This window comes from Colobus angolensis, unplaced genomic scaffold (assembly GCF_000951035.1).
Source record: "Colobus angolensis palliatus isolate OR3802 unplaced genomic scaffold, Cang.pa_1.0 Scaffold105, whole genome shotgun sequence".
NCBI lineage: Eukaryota > Metazoa > Chordata > Mammalia > Primates > Cercopithecidae > Colobus > Colobus angolensis.
The window spans coordinates 805,284-814,456 of record NW_012111475.1 but is presented as its reverse complement, the minus strand read 5'-3'; the positions used below and the strand labels follow the sequence as shown (position 1 = coordinate 814,456).

The window sequence follows — 9,173 nt, the reverse complement described above, 5'->3', positions numbered from 1 at the left end:
GGGTACACTATGATAGAGTTTTTTCTAATGGGGAGAGACCTGAAAACCCATCATTCACAAGTAAAAGAATCTCAGAATGTACTGGAGACAAGACCATAAAAACACAAAGTCCATTCTAAACCCAATCTTGAGATTCCTTTGCTTCAAGTATTTGACTGAAATCAAATACAAACTAAACTTTCTGAAATACTCAAAACATTCTCCCTTTTTCTTCTTTAAAATTAAGGTCTTCATATGCATCTTCTTCAATCTGACTTGTTTAAAAATACTCAAGTGAGAGAAAATGATAAAGCAAATGGGGCAAAATGAAAAAAATTGGTAAAACTGAGTAAGGGTATACAGAATTTCTTGTATCATTTTTGCAACTTTTCCATACATTTAAAAAATTGTTGGCCGGGCACGGTGGCTCAAGCCTGTAATCCCAGCACTTTGGGAGGCTGAGGCGGGCAGATCACCTGAGGTCAGTAGTTTGAGACCAACCTGGCGAACATGGCAAAACTCCATCTCTACTAAAAATACAAAAAATTAGCCGGGCATGGTGGTGCCTGCCTGTAGTTTTGGCTACCCTGGGGGCTGAGACAGGAGAATCACTTGAACCCGGGAGATGGAGGTTGCAGTGAGCCGAGATTGCACCACTGCACTCCAGCCTGGGCCACAGAGTAAGACTCCGTCTCAAAAAAAGCTGATAAATCAGCAAACCCCTATCTACTCTTCCTTTCATTTTCAACTACAATTTATATCTACAAAACAAATTGATCCTTAAAGACTTTATTTCAAAGTCAAAGCTCTTGCTATTTTAATGCACCTACATGGTCCATCCAAGTGAGCACATGACATATCCTACACATCTTTCCCATGTTAGAGACTGAAAGAGCAGGAGGCAGGAAAGAGCAGGACACCAATGCGACAAAATGCTAAAGCCAAGCTATAAATTATCTTTTTGCCATTCTCTGCTGCATTTTGAAAAAGCTAACACAACAGCAGAGCCTATCCTTCCTTTGGAAAGATACGAGCATCATACAAAAGTATCCTTCTAACTCACTAGCAACAGTGCTGCCCTCCCATCTTTCATGCAACTTGCCCAGCAAGAGAAGCACTGCTGGGTTCTAAAGACAATGACTGAAAGCTCTGTATTCTGATGATGGGAGGGAGCAGTGAAGACCAGCTTCCTGGGCTCTAAACTATGCCAGACTGCCGTGCTAATCCTCCCTAAATCCCACGACACAACGTTTCGGTGGGGGTGGGGAACAGGATAGAAAACAATCCAAAACTGAATCAAGAACAGTAGCTCTGGGTTACGGAGGTCATAACATTCCTATTTGAATGAGGGTAGGGGATAATGGAGTGGGGCAAAGACATAGACAAAAGCCTTTAAAACATATCTTTAAAAACACAAAAGAAAAATGAATTTTATCCCTGATCCTTCTGATGTGCTAACCAACATCTGCCCTCAATCATTTGCCAGCCCTGGCTGCATAGAAGGCACAGAGTAGCAGACATTTTCACACAGTAAAGCTGGAAGAGATGCTACAAGAGTGTAAATCACTAATTAGCTCAATAAAAGACAAAGAGAGAAACTACCTGTCACAGAATGCTGTTTACAACTTGACATATAATAAAAAACCCTGAAAATTTCAGGAGAATGCCTTACTTTCCAGACTTCTATTAACATGTGAATGGAAAAGGGATAGTATTACAGTCTTTAAAAATAGCCCATGTCTCCAAAACAATAACACATGACTAGAAAGAATGCTTTCCAAACAATCTGTAATTTTTTCATCCTTATGAAAGGGGAGTGTTTTTAATTATTACAATTAGCTTTTTTTTTTTTTTTTTTGAGACGGAGTGTCACTCTGTCGTCCAGGCTGGAATGAAGTGGCACAATCTTAGCTCACTGCAACCTCCGCCTCCCAGGTTCAAGCAAATTGTGTTCCTCAACCACCCAAGTAGCTGGGATTACAGGCATGCACCACCATGCCCAGCTAATTTTTGTATTTTTAGTAGAGACAGGATTTCACCATGTTGGCCAGCCTGGTCTTGAACTTCTGGCCTCAAGTGATCCAACTGCCTCAGCCTCCCAAAGTGCTAGGATAACAGGTGTGAGCCACCTTGCCTGGCCTACCATCAGCTTTAACAAAGAGCTATATTTCACAGCTTTGATAACTGCTTAAAGAGGGCGGAAAAAGGAAAAGAAGCCCACAAGTGCCGTTTTTTTGTTTGTTTGTTTTGTTTTGTTTTGAGACAGTTTCACTCTTGTTGCCCAGGCTGGAGTACAATGGCACAATCTCGGCTCACCGCAACCTCCGCCTGCCTGGTTCAAGCAATTCTCTGGCCTCAGCCTCCCGAGTAGCTGGGATTACAGGCAAGCGCCACCACGCCCGTCTAATTTTGTATTTTTAGTAGAGATGGGGTTTCTCCATGCTGGTCAGGTTGGTCTCAAACTCGCAACCTCAGGTGATCCGCCTGCCTGCCTCAGCCTCCCAAAGTGCTGGGATTACAGGTGTGAGCCACTGCGCCCAGCCACAAGTGCCGTATTTTACATTTGTCAGAATATAGTTAATATTCCTTCCACTTAAACTGAGAGGACCTCCTTCAGGTCACAAGTTTATCGAATAAGACAGGCCATCATTTTAATGAAGCTTAAATGATGGGAAGGGAGTCAGTTAAATTTCCTTATGTGACAACAACAGAAAAGACTCCCAAAATTTAAGTTTATTTGGGGGGAAGGTAACAAAATATTAAGATACTTCCATTCATCCCCTCATCATATGGCAAACCTATTTGTATTAATCCCAAGCAATGTTCTTTTTTTTTTCTTTGAGACAGAGTCTCGCTCTGTTGACCAGGCTGGAGTGCAGTGGCTTGATCTCAGCTCACTGCAACCTCTGTCTCCCAGGTTCAAGCGATTCTCCTGCCTCAGTCTCCCGAGTAGCTGGGATTACAGGCACGTGCCACCATGTCTGGCTAATTTTTGTATTTTTAGTAGAGGTGGGGTTTTACCATGTTGGCCAGGCTATTCTCAAACTCCTGGCCCCAAGGGATCCACCTGCCTCAGCCTCCCAAAGTGCTAGGATTACAGGTGTGAGCCACCACACCCAGCCAACCAATATTCTTAAAGCAATACATTTTGCACTTTGATCTTTTCCAGCTCCTTGAAGCTACATAAGAGTCTTTAAAATATGTATTTCACCTAAATATTTCTTGGTTGTGGTGTTGAAAGGCCCCATGGCTCCTGTTTCTCACACAATAATCACCCATCCCTCCATAGCTAGCATGTCCTGAGGACACATCCATGCATGAGCACACCACGCCACATGCTAAAGAGGTTCCCAACAGATGGGTACACTATGATAGAGTTTTTTCTAATGGGGAGAGACCTGAAAACCCATCATTCACAAGTAAAAGAATCTCAGAATGTACTGGAGACAAGACCATAAAAACACAAAGTCCATTCTAAACCCAATCTTGAGATTCCTTTGCTTCAAGTATTTGACTGAAATCAAATACAAACTAAACTTTCTGAAATACTCAAAACATTCTCCCTTTTTCTTCTTTAAAATTAAGGTCTTCATATGCATCTTCTTCAATCTGACTTGTTTAAAAATACTCAAGTGAGAGAAAATGATAAAGCAAATGGGGCAAAATGAAAAAAATTGGTAAAACTGAGTAAGGGTATACAGAATTTCTTGTATCATTTTTGCAACTTTTCCATACATTTAAAAAATTGTTGGCCGGGCACGGTGGCTCAAGCCTGTAATCCCAGCACTTTGGGAGGCCGAGACGGGCGGATCACGAGGTCAGGAGATCGAGACCATCCTGGCTAACACGGTGAAACCCCGTCTCTACTAAAAAATACAAAAATCTAGCCGGGCGAGGTGGCGGGCGCCTGTAGTCCCAGCTACTCGGGAGGCTGAGGCAGGAGAATGGCGTGAACCTGGGAGGCGGAGCTTGCAGTGAGCTGAGATCGGGCCACTGCACTCCAGCCCGGGCGACAGAGTGAGACTCCGTCTCAAAAAATAAAAATAAAAAAATAAAAATAAAAATAAAAATAAAAAATTGTAATAAAATCAACAGTCACCAAAAAATAAGAGTATTAACAACAGAAGTTCTCTCATAGGGCTGTTTCAAGTTTCAAACAGTTCACATACTCAGTTAATGCTGGACACCTAGTAAACACTCAGTAATTGTTAATTATTTTTTTTAAATGGGTGGATCAGCTGGGCACGGTGGCTCACGCCTATAATCCTAACTCTTTGGGAGATCACTTGAGGTCAGGAGTTCGAGGTCAGAAGTTTGAGAGCAGCCTGGCCAACAAGGTGAAACCCTGTCTCTACTAAAAATATAAAAACTTGTCTGGGTGTGGTGGTGGGTACCTGTAATCCCAGCTACTAGGGAGGCTGTGGCAGAAGAATCACTTGAACCTGGGAGGTGGAAGTTGTAGTGAGCCAAGATGGCGCCACTGCACTCCAGCCTAAGCTACAGAGCAGTACTCCATCTCAAAAAAAAAAAAAAAGAAAAAAAAAAAGACTGGATCAATTTACTTAACCAGTTAAAGTATAGGGGAGCCAGGCACAGTGGCTCACACCTGTAATACCAGCACTTAGGGAGGTTAAGGTGGGCGGATCGCTTGACCCCAGGAGTTCGAGACAAGCCTGGGCAACATGGTAAAACCTTGTCTCTACAAAAAATACAAAAATTAGCCAGGTGTGATGGCGCACATCTGTAGTCCCAGAGAGGTACAGGCTGCAGTGAGCTGACATGGCACCACTGCATTCGCCTGGGCGAAAGAGCGAAATTCTGTCTCAAAAATAATAATAACAATAATAATGTATGGGGGAATTGGTATATCACTTAGGCACACATAAAGAGAAAATAGTAAAAAATTAGTAAGGGTATAACCAGGTTTTGCTTACGGATATTTGCACTGAAATCTGAAGTCAGAAAAAAACTCATTTTTCTTCAAACAACAATAATCTTTCAACTGTAAACATGTCATAGTATATAACAATTACAGGGCAGTTTTCTGGATGCGTAATCCGCAATGCAATAAGGCATTTTTTTATTGGTGTGGGGTTGTTTTGTAAATACAATTTTGGAATGAAAAAATAGAAGTATGCAAGAACCTTGATGTAATCTTTACATTATACATAATCGTTACAGTGTTTACCCCAGTTTCCCCATCTAGAAAGGAACGGATAAAAGGTTAGTAACAGGACTACAGGGATAATTTTTAAAGATTGGCAAACAAGACTTGTTAAGCGTTGAATCTGAAGAAGAGCACAGTGAGGGAGAACTTCACAACAGGCAAACCAGAGGTAAAACCAAAGCACAGACTCTGCTGGCAAAATGCAAAGGTTGGAATCCCATCCCACCACTTAGAACTCTAACTTTTGAACTAAAATAAAGATTAAATGTATCACTGGGTTACTATTTAACAAAACATAGTATTATTTGTAATATAAGATAATTAACTACCAAATAAATACTTGCAGGAATGTCTGAGTATAATCTTGGACAAATCATTTAATCTCAAGGACACTCTATTTCATCACCTGTAAAATGAGAATAGTAATAGTACCTACCTCATAGGATTGCTACTGAGGAGTATACAAGTTACAATTTGCAGTGCTTACAGAAGAATCTGGCACAAAAGCATTATATGTGTGCTAGCTACTATTATTAAGTTTATGAAGAACTAAGGTCTTATAAATACAAAAGTACACAGATGTTTTTACTCAAAAATTGAGAATGGGGCAAGAGGAAACAAACAAATATATAGCATTAAACATGTGCTGGTTAGAGAGAAGGCAGACTCTCCTGATAGATAAATTATTAAATGCTTGCAAAGATTATCTAGAGGTTACCACATTACTGCTGAAGATTTGTTTTAAAAAATAGGATAAATTTTTATCTACCTGGAATTATTTAAGTGGGATATTGACTGGAGTTGCTGGATAAACTAGAAGTCCTTTCAAGGTCTCTTCCCATCCAAAGAATCTACAATTAACCAGGAAAACATTTAATTATGTACAACTTAATAAATCTAAAAATAAAAATTTAAAAGCTTTTGCCTAGCAAATAAGATTATAACCAAAATAAAGTTAAATTGGGTAGAACTGTACTTGACGAACAAATGAAAATAAAGCTTAAATTTATCATTGGAGTCCTTATTGATAAACAGCATTATCTCAATTTTTAAAAATCCATTTTCAGTTTTAGAAATAGCGACTGAGAAATAACCATTGACAATGAGGCTCTGGTTTAGCACACTAAGGCCGCTGCCAACAGAAACAAAAGGCAGGACTCACTCTTTCCCTTGGCTGATCTTACAGTTTATATTTTCTTCCTTACCAATATCAAATAAGTCTATAATCGATTATATAAAGATATTGAGCATAAAACAATTACAATTACATTATAAACATGGCAATACCATATAGAGTACATCCTACTAATGCCAGCCCAAACACATCTATAAAGAGAATATGCACACACATCTCACTGAAACAAGTGCCTCATATCAAAGTTACTCTTAATCTTGAAAGTCAACGTATCAAACTAATCCTTTTAAAATGTAGTGACGAAAATAGTAATTTTTACCAAAATCCTCTGTTAAATTGCTAAATACATCTAGTCACCTTGAACACTTGCTTAATACAACCCAGGAAACAAACCACAAACTAAATACTATGCCACTAACACAGTAGCTGAATGCAGAAAGTTTTCTAAATTATTCATATACATTAATAACCATTGTTACTCAAATCCACAAATCAAAATATAATCTTTGTTAACTATTATGAATGTCATAAACCTAATCCTTGCTATTTATACAAACACCAGCAAAAGAGTGTCAATCCAAAATTTATACAACTTTGAAAATAAAAAAGTCTGTTTGTGCATCTGAGTGTACATAATGAAATAACCCCAAACAAGATTCTCAACAACTGTTTGCATTTTTCCCTAAGTAAATTATATGCTATCCTTTGGCACCATCAAATGCAAAACAAATATTCATTCATATTCTTAGCTAAATGTAAAAGCTTCTGAATAAAATCATTAAAACAAAATTCTAAGTAAGAATAATTCAAATTTTGCCCCAAATTTCTTATCTTCCTTTTCATTTCTAAAGGTGTCTTAAAAATCAAAAGCTTCTAGAAAATTAGTGTTAATCTGGCCTTCTTTATTCACAACCATAAAACACGAAAGGCAGTGGAGCTGTCCAAAGACCCAGCGTGCAATATTATCTTGGAGAGATGTTTTTCCATCAAAATTACTCATAAATTTATTTATCCTAAAAAATAAGTCTGCCACTCTAAAATCCTCCATTACTCTACAATTCTCCCTTTCTTTATTCCATTTTGTTAAATGGGTGGGTTACCAACTACAGCATGAAACGTCCCACACAAAGCTAAAGGCAGCTCAGGAACTCAAAGCCCTCAGCTCTGATTTAAATCTCTCCTCCAGTAAACTTCCTTGGTTGGTTATTTGCCTTTCTCTGAAATGACTTCTTAACATTCTCCAGCCACTGAAAACGATAAGCAGAAACCTGGTTGATTAATCAAAACAAACAGATTATCATCTTTCTCTATCCCAACAACAATGTGTTCTCCATGGAAAATGAAAATGCTGTCCATAAAACACAGCCCAGCACTTGTCAGGTACAGCACTCCTACAACACCAGAACTATCACATCACTCGAGTACACTCTAAATAAGCACACCCTTTCCCCGCAATATCACAACACTAGTGAAATGCAGAGGTTTTCAACACCCAGAGTTTACGCTTTATCATCCCTAAAAAAAAAAATCAAATCAAAATGAGTCTCATTTCTTCAAAGTGGACAGGAAAGTCAAATCAAAAGCAATGAAGGGTGGAAGTGGATTCAAGATTCCCTGAAGAGAGAAAGAGGTTTCTGGAATTTCCTACTTTTAGGGACAAAAGGATTCACAGTTTCAACACACAGTTCTCTCCTCAACAAAGAATTCCTTTCCTGCACCCCCCACCTCTGCCCTTACTTTTTAGTCTTTACCCGTCTCTAGGTCCCCTTTCACTCACCATGGTTCCTTCTCTTCTGCACCAAAGGCTCTCTTACACTTGATCTTTCACTACAGCATTTCTGCCCTGACCCTTGCAGACCTTCTGGAGCAACTCCCCACAACACGCACATTCGATTCCCACCCCCGTGCAGTCTACCCCAGTTCTACATCCATCAGGACTCCCCGAGCTTCCCTTAGCCCCCTTCTCTTCCCTTACTCCCCATCTCATCCTTTAAATCCTGGGGCCCATCTCTTCCTGCTCCTCTCACCATTTGCTTTTAGCCTTGTCTCTTCACCTCACTGTTTTCACCTTGGATCTTGCTGAACCTCTTCAATTAAAGTAATTCCCCAGTTATCCTGGTCCCAGATGGCCATCACTTCTTACACCCTAACTCTAGTCTCCTTTCAGCTTTTCTGCTCCCAGAATTGTCCTACAGACACCCATCCCTTATCTGTTTCCTTTCGCCCTTCCACCACACTCTTATTCCGGACTCCACCTGGTTCCAATCCAGGTCTCATTTGCCCCCCCTCACTTTACAGAATTTACATCCATCGCCCACCCACTAACCCATTCCTTTCTCAGAACCTCGCCAGCAGTTTACACCACACCGCTGGTCCTAGTCCTTCAGCTCATCTCGCTCCGCACTAGTTCACACCCTTGTCACGTCTGGCTCTTAATCACTCTCTCTTTCCTACTCCCAACTATTACCCCAGCTCTGCCCCTCCTTGTCTTCCACTTCCAACACTTACCCCGGTACCCCTCACCCCAACACCACCCCCTACGAAGCTTTCCCCTTCAAACCCCTGCTCTTACACCTAACCCCACGATCCCTTTTCCCAGCCCTAACCTCATTCCCTGCCCGGGTTCCTTAACGCCCACCACCCTGGCTTTTGCCTCCTTCCTACCTCCTTGGCTGGCTTTTTCTCACTCCTCCTCTCCCTGGCTTCTAACCCTTTCTCCCCTTAATCCTCCTCATCTCATTCTCAACCCGGTTCCCCCCATCGCCCCCAAACCTTCCTTTCCCTCTCCCTTCAAGGCTTTTGCCCCAACCCAGCCGTCGCCCACCCCGCCAAAATAAGACGCCGGCGCGCCCCGACTCCCGGCTCTCGTTTCCCGCCGCCCCCGCCCTGGGC

At 41.0% G+C, this 9,173-nt stretch overlaps 1 protein-coding gene across 1 annotated transcript in view; it reads right to left on the bottom strand.

The window, feature by feature from the left end:
• The window catches only part of USP49 (ubiquitin specific peptidase 49), a 112,338-nt gene extending 103,756 nt beyond the window's left edge, over window positions 1–8,582 (bottom strand). Inside the window, exons 1-2 of the mRNA XM_011944726.1 lie at window positions 8,059–8,582; window positions 5,916–5,997 (exon numbers count right to left, since the gene is read on the bottom strand). The gene's annotated coding sequence lies outside the window, so the exon portion shown is untranslated. The remainder of the gene's footprint in view (window positions 1–5,915; window positions 5,998–8,058) is intronic.
• Window positions 8,583–9,173: the final 591 nt, after the last annotated feature.